Below are 13,864 nucleotides of genomic sequence, written 5' to 3' on the forward strand. Positions count from 1 at the left end.
TTTTTTATTTGTCATTTGCTGTGTTCCCATGATTTATCTTTGATTAAAACCTGGTCAGTATATTAAATATGATGCTGTGAAGCATTTAAAATTAGCTCCACCTCATCCAGCTATAGCATAAAGTACAGTTTACATGTTAATGCATCACTAATAATGGTCCAGTCATATGATGATACAACACTGACAGGGCCCATTCTGACAAACAAATACTTTTACTTTTGATACTTTTCTGCTGAAAACATATTTGTAGGTTTACTTTGGTTAAGTTGGTTTGATTGCAGAACTCTTACCTGTAATTGAGTATTTCTATAGTGTGGTATCACTACTTCTACTTAGGTAAATGATTTGAATACTTCTTCCACCACTGGATCTAGGACAAAATACTGGTGTCATTGCTGTCATTTCTCTGTTACTTCAGACCTGTGTAGTGATTACTACACTACAGCCCAAACTACTTCATGCAGACAAACGTGAGTTTACTCACATGTGACTTACTCTGCTAACAGTTCAACATATAGCCAATGCAGCTCACGCTTCGCTTGAAGGCGGGATATTTAAGCTGTCACAGCCCTGCCCACTGTTCTGGTCTGCTGCTGCACATGCAGCGTTTCAGAAGGAAGCTAGCCTGCAAAACGCCAGTTTTTGGAAGAAATAATCGTCGTGCTCTTCAATATTCGGATTAGCTGTGCGCCTAAAACTGTCACTTCACGCCAAAAACTGGAGATTTTTTTTCTGCTGTTTACAACTTTTGACCACATAACTCTCTCCTGAGGAGATGACTGCTTCACTTCAGCAAAGCTAAGCGCATGTATGTGACGTCTGCGTGTTAGTGTGCTTTGCACTGGTAATGTGTTTGTGTCTGCTGCTTTGTTGTGCTAGCTGAGCTTGTTTTTCTTTCACTTGTTGTTTGGCATGTCCATTATGATGCTTTCTTTGCTTGGATTTAGATGGCGAAACTGAAGTATGAAGAGTGTTTTGGGCTGAATTGGTTATGTGACACAGTATTTCCTCTGTTGTCTGGCTGCAGACTCAGGTCTTTATGAGAGGGAGTACTGTATGTTGGCTTAAAGGATGTACACATTATTGTTGTCTTGCACACAGCCTACTGACTACACATAATTATTTCCTTGTCTTTTGGATAGACGCTCAAATTTACATTTTTCCCCACACACTTCATATTCAGCTAAGCATTAGAGTATTCAGTGGGTTTATGTGTCAGTTTCTTTACTCTTCTTCATATCATAATCACATACAAACTACTGAGCTCCTGTTTGCGGTACACACTGCTGCTACATTCAGCTGCACTCTTTGCCAACCTTAATCTTATAGTCATGTACTGATGGTCATCTGCAGCTTATCATCGCTTCATAGCATTTCATAAGAGAAGTCTATCTGCTACAAGCCATGAATATTGAGATATTGTTAACAATTATCTGCTTTTATAGCTGAGGTGTTGTAGTCTGGTGCTGCATATCAGGTGGAGTCCTACACAACCAAGACTCAACAGCATAGCTGGTGTTGGGTTCTATATCTAATGCAGTATTGGCTTGACGTTATTATAGATATTCCCCACTATCTGCTATGAATGTTACTTTATTTATAAAATAAATAATGTGTGGGGAGTGATGATGGCAGAGCCTGCAAGCCAAATATTAAGTAATTATTCAAATAATAATAATAATAATAATCTATTCCATGTGAGCTGGCTAATGGATCTACAGTTAAATGCAAAAATCGCACTAAAAAACCTCCACAAATATTATATTCACATAAATCAGTGAAAGAAATGTAAATCTTGATGCGACTCAAAAACATGTTCTTCCTATATTTTAATCTGCTGTATTTCTGTTAATCTTTTTTGTCTTCTCATCTTTCCTATTTCTCTTTAAAAAAATAAAAAGTTCAGTGTAGGGCTCCAACTAACAATTAAATTACATTATCTTGATCAAGTGATTAATTGTATGATCTATATCCTCTTAGAAAATAGTGAAAAATGCCCATGCTCATGATTTCCAGGGGCCCAAGTTGAGATACACAAATAGCTTGTAAGATTCAGTTTACTCTCATGCAAATATTTACATTTGAGAGGGTGGAACCAGTACATTTTTGGCATTTTTGCCCAAAAATTGTCTTAAACTATTAGATTATTGTCACAGCATTACTGTGACATTGACAATCATCAAAATTGTTGCTTATTCATTTTCGAGTCTAATCGATTAATCAACTAATTGTTTCAGCTAATGTACCATTTAGTAAGTACAATGTAGAGATGCCTTTGAATAAATATGAGCACATATACATGTCATATATGTGCCAGTGCGGTAGTTTTACACAAGTTCCCCACAGTATTAAAATGTAACTTTAGTAGTAAATGTGTTTGTGGCGTGTCTTATACATGCAAGTGGGGCTATTTTGTGTGTGTGTGCCTGTAGATAAAGGCCTCCATATCTCTGATATGATACAATATTAATCAAATATAATTTGCCCATACCATATAATCACATTTCACACTCAATTTTATTAAAATAACTTTTTACAGTTTGGACAAACACACAGTTATTTCCACTCTAGTATTGCTGCAGCAGCAGAGATTGCTAATATCAGTGAAGCGGATACTGTATGTAAATACAGTTTTATGTATAACTTTGGTTTCTTTAGTGTTAAATGAAGCAATCTTTATATTAATTCTTTCATCGTCGGCTCCTGATGGACTACTGAGAGCTGTCACAAAATTGTTCCATTTGTTGCTTTGAAGTACAACAATGTGTAATGAAATGTGACCAAAAATACTTTAAACTCTCCTCTACATTATAACGGCATTCTCACGCAGTGGAAAGTATCCCATGGAAAATCTCATAAGTTAGGATAATGTGGGATATTACACAGAAGTGACAAACATTAATGTTTCACTTTCATCTTTAAGTTGGTTCATGGGGTACATTCTGGCAAAATCCATCAGAATTAAATGCTTTTATGTATAAAAAGTGAAAAACAACAGTGACAACCACATTATGTATGTGACACATAATGTTGAATGTTTTTTTTTTTTTTTTTTTTTACTGGTTTTGCTGCTAGAAACTGTACTTTGTATTGTTTATCTTATGTTTGTTTAACTCATTATGTAGATGCTTTGACACCAAGAAATATTGTGAAAAAGGAAAGGCACAAAACCAAAACAATTTTAATGAACTACATTTTTAGTGATCTCAGGACATTTGCCTTCAAGCTCGGAGCATCTTGTACTTTTTAATTTTTAGAACTGGACTTAAGAGACTCACTAATGGATCCAAGAGCAATATACAGTATTCAGTACAGCTGTAGAAAACAGAGAACAGCCTGAAGGATTTGTTTCCATAATTGCTATCCAATTAATGAGCTAACTAAAACAGTGTGACCTGCAGCAGTTTCCTCTGCTTTGTCCTCAAATTCGCCATATTAAGTTGTGCCTAAATTCAAATGAATTTATTCTTAGTTAATGCTGCTGGCCCAGTAATTCCTGCTTGTTGTGGTGTGAAACAATCCCAATGTATCAGACAGCAACCATTACATATTTTCAAATGCAAAATACACAAAAGTCTTTTAATAACACATTTGTAGTTTAACAAAAAGGTTTTATATAGAACTTCCTCTTCCATATTCATTTAAGCTCCACAGTGGAGGCCTGAAAGTTAGAACAGTGACGGCAGAGTTGCTCGTTCACATCTGCAGACAAGCTTGGAAAATGTGAACTAAAAAAATCACTGACTCGTGGAGTCTTTACAAAGATGACTGTAAACTTTGAGAATTTTTTGGGAAAGACCAACTGAAAAGGATGCATGCTTGCTCTCTTTTGTCGGATCAAGCTGGAAGGGACGAAATGGAAGCAACTTTCTTAATATTGGTTATCTGCTGATACTGAATCCAATCAGATTCTTGTATTTGCCTAAATGTTGATTAAATATGTATCCGACACATTGAAATAACAGCTGCAGTAGGCTATTCTAAATTTGGTCTGCCTTATTTTTCATGAGCTACTAGATCCAAATATAAATTATTGATCTGATATGGATCAAAGTTTAACACGAGAATGTGAATCTGAAATTGACATGAAGCGATCAGCTAGAGAGACAGCAGTGTTACAAAGCGATCTTTGATCTCATAAATAATCTTTGGCTGAGCACAGACCCGACAGAAGTTTTTTATTTTGGCCTATCAGGTTACTTAAACTAGCCACAACTGATATGACCTAACCTCTGGTGACGACTTTTTACCCACTGAAAGTGACAATTAGCGCTGGCTAAAATTCAGAAGCTAGCTGAATGTGTTGTATGCTGCTCTTTGCTAATAATAACAGCTTCATTACCATCTGAGCTTATAGCGAATCAGTCTATTTTGCCAACCTGGGTGTCAGAACAGAATCAATCACCAAGTGCGACCTAATTTATTTTTTACATTCACACGCTCTTTCACTTGCATATGCAGCCAAATGCTCGCAGTGTAGAGCCCTGCTGTAAAGGAGAGCTGTTCTGCAACACTAGCAGGCTGAGGAGGACGAAACACAGAGTTCAGTAAAGAAAGGGTCGCCCTGATACCAATCTTTAGGATGCCATGCTTTTAGTAACGGTGACAGGGGATCAGATTGTCAGTTGAGACAAATCAGATGGTAACAGTCGTGCATATTGTAAATCTTCGTACAGGAAAATGTTTTGTCCAGGTTGTACAAACGAGAATGACTGAATGTTTTGTGCTTGTTATCTGCATTTTAATGAGTGCACATATTTCAAATAGTCAAGCAAGGACACAGGCATAGCACAATATTACTGTGCATGATGAAAAACCCTCTAACTAGAGGACAGACACAGTATGTGCCTCGAGTATGTCTACAGATGCATGAAAGACAAAGGGTACAGATCTCTGTCAACACTTAATGTAGCAGATAAAATTAGACAATGTTGTGTCTTATGTTAGGAAATTCTGTGTTGGAAAGTGGGTTTAGTGACGTGCTGTATAATGTTTTCATTCTTTTAATAAGGGGCAATAAAGGGTAGTTTCACAGTCCTGGGTTGTTTTATTAAAATGTCATCATTATGTAACATCATTGTTCCCCACTAGATCAATGACAAATGCAGGTGGAGGAGGATGAAAAGGGAACCACCTGTTGTGTGACATTTAACAGTTAATTTTCATTTTAGCTGTTTTTTAAATAAGTGTTTCATTTCTAACATCCTTTTAATTTACCACAAATCTGAGTAAGCACCATGCTCTCTGGTTGGAAAAATATATTCCAGGCATTCCCGACTGGGGTGAGAATCTACAGTAATCTCAGGAGGTTGCTTTCATACTTTTGTAATTCTTGATGGGATTCATAAGCTGTACTAAACTATTCAGACTGAGTGTGGCAGTTCCGAAAAAAGCTAAATGTCTGGTTGCTTCAGCCTCAACACATCCGAATTAAGGTTTGTTCCATCCCTCTGAGATGTTTAACATTTCTTTGTGAACTGACTTAAACAGGCCCGAATCACCTCTCTCAAGATTTTAGCGCAATCATGAAAAGGACAAAAACATTAATTGTGACATTAAAATAGCTTCAAGGATCTTTAACGGGATCTATTTAATTGTGCCTAAATACGGTTCCTCAATTTATATGACACCTTAAAGTGCAACTCAGAAACACAAACGGTTTGCCTGATATAGAGCCCTGGGATGTAAATGACTTTGGCTAATTGCTGCATTTAGACACCCAGTGCGGTTGAAAAGAGGAGAGCAATTGGAAGGAAGGCATGAGCTGCAGGTGCAATGGGATGAAGTGTGATGTCTATTTCCTTTGTAAGAATTGCAATACTGAAAGAAAATGTGTTCATTGTGCCTCATTTTCATTATAGTGAAAATGATGTCTATATCGTCATATCTGTACTGCAACTACAGCTGCTACTACTACTGCAGTTACTTCTGTTAAAACCTTCCTGCTATTCCCCTCAAATGATGCAGCCGAAAATCAAATATCTTGTTACTGAAATTGTACATAATTTGTCAGAGATGGTGTGGAGTCTTTGACAGTGGTGTATATCTCTGTCTTGTGTTTGTCTAAGGATAGTGTGAACATCAGAGAAAATCCTCTCAGCTGGTTTTGGTGCTGGAAATGTTTGTGCAGAATGTGCGCAGATGTTTGAGAAATGCATAATTTCAATAAAACAGTTATTTATATTCATACAATCTTCATAGCACATTGACTGGCTAATAGTAGCCTATTTGCTGTGAGCAGGAATACAATGAGAAACACACAGAGTGGAGTCTTTTTTTTCTACAAACATCTTTGCAGTCTTTTATTTCCAGCTTCCAATGTTTTCAGCTCACTGCAGCAGTTCACAAAATTACAGCAGGTATCAGTGAGCTGTTGCACCATTTAGATAAATGATTGAGGCATACTGACTCGACCCTGGAGGTTCAATTACGTAAATCTATTCATCGTCCAAATGGAAAGTATTGATTGAATTGACGTTAACAGAGGGATGTGAGGATGTCCTGTGGAAAGTTGCTTGCAGAGAGAAATGAGTCTTGAGCTGTACGTATACCATTTAGATTCAAAAGTTTTTTTTCCCCCACAACTCTCTAACTTGGTAAACATGAAATGAAAGAAATGAGCTGTTTTGCAAATGGACATACAGGACCTCTGGGCTTACAAGATATTCTGACTTGCTCAGAAAACAGCTTTGTGAATTTACACAAATAAGATTCTTAAGAATCTGAAAATATGAATATACCTCATTTTTGTTTCTATTGGAATTTGTTGAATGATAGAGAAGTTACTTTGCAGCAGGTTGTGTGTTAAGTGCGTTTTGTGGCTTTAGATGATCTACATGCTGCATAATCTTCTTGTTGTTTGTTAGATTCTTAGACATGAAAGGGAAAAGAACTTTGTTAGACTGTAAAAATGTGCTCTGTCTCTGATGAGCGGTGGCACGCTGGCCTGACAAACTGTAGGTTTAATGAACAGTAATTCTAGCTGAAGGAAAAGAAGAAACTGGCATTGTTTGGCAAAAAATAAACTCTTTCACAACTTTAAGTCATCAGATTTTTTTAGAAACTACAAAATGTAAGGGGATAAACGCTAAAATAAATGCCTTTCAAGTAGGGCTGAAACGATTCCTTGAGTAGCTTGATTACTAAAAATTGATTAATCCATATAATTACATAGAGCGCACTGTTTCGCCCGGATGATTATTACTGTCACATGTAATGCGCTTACGCTGTGTGCGATCAGTGATGGTTCAGAGCATCTTTGGTGTTATATGACAGTGTGGATTACAAAAAGGAGGAAGAGAGAAAAGGGGTGAGGGGTGCAGAGACAGGCCAGAGAAAGCGACAGAAAGTGTCCACGAAAACTCTGTACAGTGTGTCTATTGTAAAACCGAACTAGCCTACCACAATAGCTCGACGTCTATGCTTCAGCATCTCAGCAGAAAACATCCAGTCTATGCATTCTGACACAAGGTATATTAAGGCTACTAAAGAATGTAGACTAGGTTAATTATGGCTATATGCACTGGCTAGTTATGTAAATCAATATGGTGGCTAGTTATGATGTGTATATACAAGATATAAGTTAGCTAGGTTTTGCTCAAGAAAATAACCACAGAAAATAAAATGCTGCGGTCAATTTGTGAAAGCCTGAGCTTCATTCATGTTATTATTATGATAGTTACAGTTCCTGTCCCTCGTACAAATGCCAAAAGAAGGCTTACGTTATGCCTGAGCTGTAGTTAGGTTGAAACTTGTAGTTCTGAAAGTTAAGTATATATATATACCTTTTGCTATAAAAAAAAGGTGTTTTTTTCATTTCAAAATGTTTTCTTTAAAACCCAGAATGTAATATGGCACTTAAATGCACTAAATGGGTTGTTGTTCATTTTAAGACACCTTTAATGAAGCAAATGTATTTCTTATTTGATTACTCGATTAATTGATGGCATAATCGGTAGAATACTCGATTACTAAACAAATCGATAGCTGCAGCCCTACTTTCAACGTTGTATTATTACCTTTAATCTGAATAAAGCCTGTATTTATCTGCTTTGTTCTCCACTTCTGATGTTTGCATAATTGGAACGAACTCAGCTCATTAAAGACAGCAGTGGCTTTAAGCTTGATGACTCATTGGTCCTCAAAAACAGAAAATTTACAAGGTTAAAATCACAGCAGTCTGGAGTAAATTGTCAGAGAGGAAATGTTTTAGGTGAAACAGAAGCCATTAGATATGCACATTGACAGGTTTTAATCTGAGAACGAAAAGAATACAACATTTGAACAACAATTTGACAAAGCAAAAATATCAAAACCAATGTCTTTCAGCTGTCATGGCATATTCTACACTATTAGACTAATATATCCTTTCACCATCAAAACTGCTATTTAAAAACAAGAAAATCATGCATTAATTGAGTAAATCAGTAATATCAGCTGTAAAGCAAAGTAACATCACCATTAGATAATAAAATAAAAGCACCTAAAATAAAAGCAATTTTGTGCTATAACTCTCCCAACCAATTTCATGATGTAAAAAATTATTCGTCTTTGCAGTCAACACATACAGAGAGTTGCATAACCTGCAGCAATGTTTGTTCCCATTGTTGTTGTTCCATGAATGTGTAGGTAGTGTTCAGTGTGAAAGGGGGGAAAAAAAGCACATTTTGTAATCAACAAAGCCTGATTCCACAGAAAGTTTCAGGGTCTCCATATCAATGTGGAATATTATGCCTGTACAAATTGCCTCAATGTCAAGCATGTGCATTAGGTGCTTTAACTCTAAAGGAATATAAGAAACAGTGTTCATGGCCATCTAAACTGGAAACATTTGGATTACCAAATGGTGTTCTTGGAATAGCCATTTTTTTCAGTGTCTGTAAACCTTTTATACACAGAATCACAAGTGTATCATTAACTGGCAGGTCCCTCCAACATATTATCACACTGGTAGAGTGCTCTGAATAGATTATTCATAGTGCCTGATAACTGTGTGGGATGTCTGCGTAGGAGTGGGGATAGAAGCAGGATCCACTGAACGACTACCAACAGCCGATATCTTCATCACATTTACAACAGGCTTTCATTTGAGCAGACATACATTTAAGTAGTAATTTCAGGTTTTTTAACAGCACTAGTTTAACAGAGAAAGGCCAAATAATGGAAGTTTCTTCATCGTCCTCAGGGTAAAAGGAGCTAACTGAAGTGGTCTGAATGATTCGTCTCTGCTGAACATCAACCATGTCACTGTCAACAAATCAACAAATCCATACAAGTCAGTAGTGTAAAAATCCTGTGTGTGTGCCCTTAGAATTAGGGCTGCAACAAATGATTATTTGCAAGTTTATAAGTTTCCAGTGTCCAAACTGCTGGTTCGATAACTGTTCCAAAACTCAAAGATATTCACATTGCAAAGATATAAAATAGAGTAAACCAGCAAATCCTCACAATTTAAGAAGCTGGAACTAGTGAATGTGTCACAGTTTTGCTTGATAAACAACTCAAACAATAAGTTGATTATCAAAATAGTCATTTCAGTGTTACTTGAAATAGGCTAGATCTTAATTGGAGCCTGGCCGGTATTGGATTTCTGAGGTTGATATAATGATGATTGAGAGCTATATAAATCTGATAAAAATGATTTTTATTGGCTCTTATAAATTTGTTTTTAAAAGAGTTATAACCAAGATATTTTGAGCAGGGCATTTGAAAAAATCAGACAACCATGTCTGATTTTACAACCATGTCTACAACCATGCTGGTAGCTCGGTGAGGCTGTATTTAGCCACAGTGGTGCTTTGAGTTAATTGCTAATACTAATGTCATTAGTTTAGCAGGTGTTTGGTCATAAACCAAAGTATTGGACAAATAAAAATTTTGACCTGGTGATGGCACTGAAGGAAAAGGAATTTCATCACCAAAGTCATTAGGATTCATCGTCTAGAAATCATGAATGTCTGTACCAAATTTTTTACCAATCCATCAAGTCGATGTTTAGATCTGCTGGTTGTGCTAGAGAAAAAGTCAGAGGATCACTGAAGTCAGAGTGATTCATCCTCTGCAGACCATGAATGTCGGTAGAACATTTCATGGCAATCCATCCAGTAGTTGGTGAGAAATTTCAGTCTGGATCAAAGTGGTGGTCTGAGACAGACTGCCCGACCAACAGACAAACAGACATTGTCATCATAGAACCACTAGCATGGCTAATAAACTTGTCAGTGCTCTCCGTTGGACACAGTTTCTTAATGGTCTCAAATATATCTTCAGCATTTCTCTGCTTATCGGCCAATTATATACTCTGATAAAGATAACTCTGCAATACGCAATTATCACCCCATATATCGCCCAGGCCAATTTATTAATCTAGCTCTACTCTTGATGTTATTGTTCAAGGAAACATAAGTATTTGACCAGTGCTACATGTCAAGAATATGGATTACTGATACTGACCAAAAAGGATCATGCATTTTATCTTGTTACATAGAAATGTGTGCAACACTCTACAGCTCTACTGTACTATTGTATTGCAGTGATACATCATGAGTGAATTTCATGGATAATATGGTGGAATTGTTTTTAGCAGTATTCTATCTTTTATGGAGCCAGAGTGAGTCAAAGTTAAATGAAAGGAACTTTTTCTGGCTCAACATATGCACTTACAGTTTTAGTATTCGTGGAGCATTTGAAGAGGCTAAAGGCTTTGTTTGAGATGTAATCATGTCTCAAATTAACACAAAAGGTTTAAGTATGATGCTCATCGGAGGTCAAATAGAGACACTCCCTGAAGATAAAATGGGCAGGTAAAGGTGGCGGGCGACACCAAGAAGACCATGTAGGTGCGATAAGCCGTATATCAGGAATACTAATGTTAAACAGTGCCCTGAAATTCTAATTGTGTTCCTGTTAATCAACAAGACTGACAACAGGCAGGGCAAGCTCTAGAGGACTGGGAGGAAATCTATTAACATACAATATGTTGTTGTGCTTGTTAAAATAATGGAAAAGCTTTGGGGTGGGGGTGACCGGGTTAGGTGCATTGTTCTCCTTGCTGTCGCTTTAGTTAATTGCAAATCCGAACCCTTTAAAGCCTTATGGGAGTTTGTGCAGTTTGACAAGCTTCATGAAGACTTGAACTCCACACTCCCAATGAATTGTGTCTCTGGGTAATCTTAATTGAACATATTTTGGCCATGCAGCTTACATTGTTTTGGCACTTATTAATAGCACGCTGAAGGAGAATTCTAATGCGGCTTCTACAGTTGAAATAAGAGCTAAACAAGAGTTCAGATCTCTTTGGCCTGCAGAGGCCGGTAATGCTTGACTTGTCACTACAACTCCTCTAATTGGGCCCTAGGTGAAGACAGGATGGGGTTTTAGAGACTTTCAGATCTATTCTTATGACGCAATCGTGGTTTAGATTTGAATGTCTTTGCTGTCTAATAAAAAGCACTATGGATAGCAGTCTGCAGTAGGAAATTAGTTTTACAGGTCATTTTCCTCAAAAAAAGCCTTGGAAGGTATTAAAAAGTCTTAAATTTAATTTACAAATACATACGTACAGTAACATTAGTTACAATATTTTTTTTTTTGTATGTGGTTGCGGGCTGTGAACACTGTTGCTACTGCTAGCCACAGTAGCTAGGAACCTCATCGTCTCATTGGTTAATCCATCCATCAATTTTCTGCTGCTTATCTTGGTGCAGGTCACGTTAATTGATTAAATCTATTACTGGTCTTTTGCTAGTTTCTCCAACATTACCTACTCTAGCTTTAATAAATAATTGTAGGCCCTTATTACCAGTACAGTTGCAAAAAGTAATTTGGTGAACACTGCAGAAACCCTGGATAAGGTCTATATAGTAACTTACAACTACACATTCAGGTTTTGTCACAATTGCCCAAATTGGTCCAAAGGATCTATTTCCTGTTTTCTTTGAAGTGGCAGGTGGGAGATTTGAATTTAACAAATATTTACCTGATAAAACTGAAACATACAGACTCAATAAGCCTCTGCAGTAGTACTGTAACAGAGCAAACTGAGCCTGATGTGGGTGCTCACTGCTTGTGACAGAAAGTTCACAAGCCTGGGTCCCGGGGGTGCTGTGCAGAGAGGCTTCACCACCATGCCTCATCCTCACAGTAGACATGGACAGCAGAGAGTGGCAGCCCCGAGGGAGGGCCACTCAGTCCTGTCTGCTCGCTGGCCAAGGCACAGACATGTACTGTCAGATATGTCTTTCCACTGGGTAGCCAAACTTTTGTGGTTACATGAAACTACATGGCCTCTTTACCCCTTATCTCTAGATTTTTGGCAGGTTTTGAAATTTTACCATTTCTGTACCCTCGGGTTTGCGACAGAGAAAGTGTGAAACTGTCACGAAGGTTGAGTTGAGGCCAAGATAAAAGGTGTGACGATGTCTTCTCCTGGCAAATACAGAAACCTCCTTTACTGGGCGTTCATACCAAAAATAGCACTATATATAAAAAGAAAAAAACAAACAACAAAATGCAACAGACTGTGTTGGTGTGGTCGTGTTGCTACAGGTACCGATGAGAAGATGAAAATCAATCCAGAAGGAGCAGTTTCAGTAATAGATCCGTTAAGTGTATATATGTGGCTTAACAGATGCCAAAACAGCAGTTTATAATACTGTGAGACAGGATTTTTGACAATTGTGAGGTAAATAGGAGAAAAAATGCTACTCTGGTTAGGGCTGCCCTTATTATGGTAAAAATCACTATTATTTGGGTCAGTATTGAGATGACTATTATTTAACACGATTACTCTTTGACTTAGGAAACATCATGCATTTATTGAACTTTTAAAAAAAAAGTGTTTCGAATGCTTCTTTTCTTTTAGTGTTATATATGCATTGCCCCAAAAATCCCAAATAGCCCATGAAATAAGAAATAGTAATCCAACATTATTAACTTTAAACGCCATCTTAGAGTGCAAGAGGATGACAGAAATGCAGTGTTTCCCCTAGGTTGACTGCTTTGACCCCATGTTGGCTCAATGAGAGTGACTTTGGGCCTTTAGGGAGGGGCGAGAGTGCACCGCTGTAAAGGAAAGGGGTACCCTTGATTTATAACAGAAGACAAAACAAGAGCATCATTGCAAAATGGAATGCGGTTTTATTTTGATTATCTTGTTTTCCTCGTTGGAAGTCAAAATCGTAATTGAAAATAAAATTTGATTATTCGCCCAGCCCTAGCTCTGGTTACAAGGCATTCTACCTGGAATGTTCACTTGAAAATGCTAATGTGTCGATCTGAATAAGAACTCATGCAATGTTACACTCTTACTTTCAATAGTTTAGTTTAATTTGACTGGGGATGGGGTGCTGTTTATCCAATCTGAAACCAGCATTGAATCCTCTTATAGAATCCTTTTGAATCTCTTATCATATATTTGCTGCATGTAACTGAATTAGGGAGAGGCACTGCTGGACCATACATGTGACAAAAGTTTTGATGTTGATATTCAAATAACTCTGAAAAGTGTTTTGCCAGATAAATTAATACTGGATATATATTTATTTTCTGAGACATTTGCTAAATGATAAATGATTTCAGAAATATACATTGCTTTTTGAAGGAAATAAAAGATTTGTTATACTCTGAGATTAACAAATTGGGGTATTTAGCACTCGCACTCAATCCAAACTGGAACTGGCCATCTGAACCCAAACCCAGTTGTCACTAGTGTGTGTCTTCCTCGTGCCTTGCATTTTGGGCCACTACCCTGAATAGTTCAAGCCGAACATTTCAGCTATGCCATGCATTTCGTTAATGTTACTCTGGTTGATTGAACTGCTCCACTGTCAGATAAAAATAGTGCACGGGACCTCATGTGACGTCT

General features: G+C 37.2%; 1 long non-coding RNA gene across 1 annotated transcript in view; it reads left to right on the top strand.

Moving 5' to 3' along the window:
* Window positions 1–575: 575 nt before the first annotated feature.
* The window catches only part of LOC122868381, a 117,735-nt gene continuing 104,446 nt past the window's right edge, over window positions 576–13,864 (top strand). Inside the window, exon 1 of the long non-coding RNA XR_006376094.1 lies at window positions 576–808. This is a non-coding gene — a long non-coding RNA (uncharacterized LOC122868381). The remainder of the gene's footprint in view (window positions 809–13,864) is intronic.

Source organism: Siniperca chuatsi, linkage group LG21 (assembly GCF_020085105.1).
Source record: "Siniperca chuatsi isolate FFG_IHB_CAS linkage group LG21, ASM2008510v1, whole genome shotgun sequence".
NCBI classification, from domain to species: domain Eukaryota; kingdom Metazoa; phylum Chordata; class Actinopteri; order Centrarchiformes; family Sinipercidae; genus Siniperca; species Siniperca chuatsi.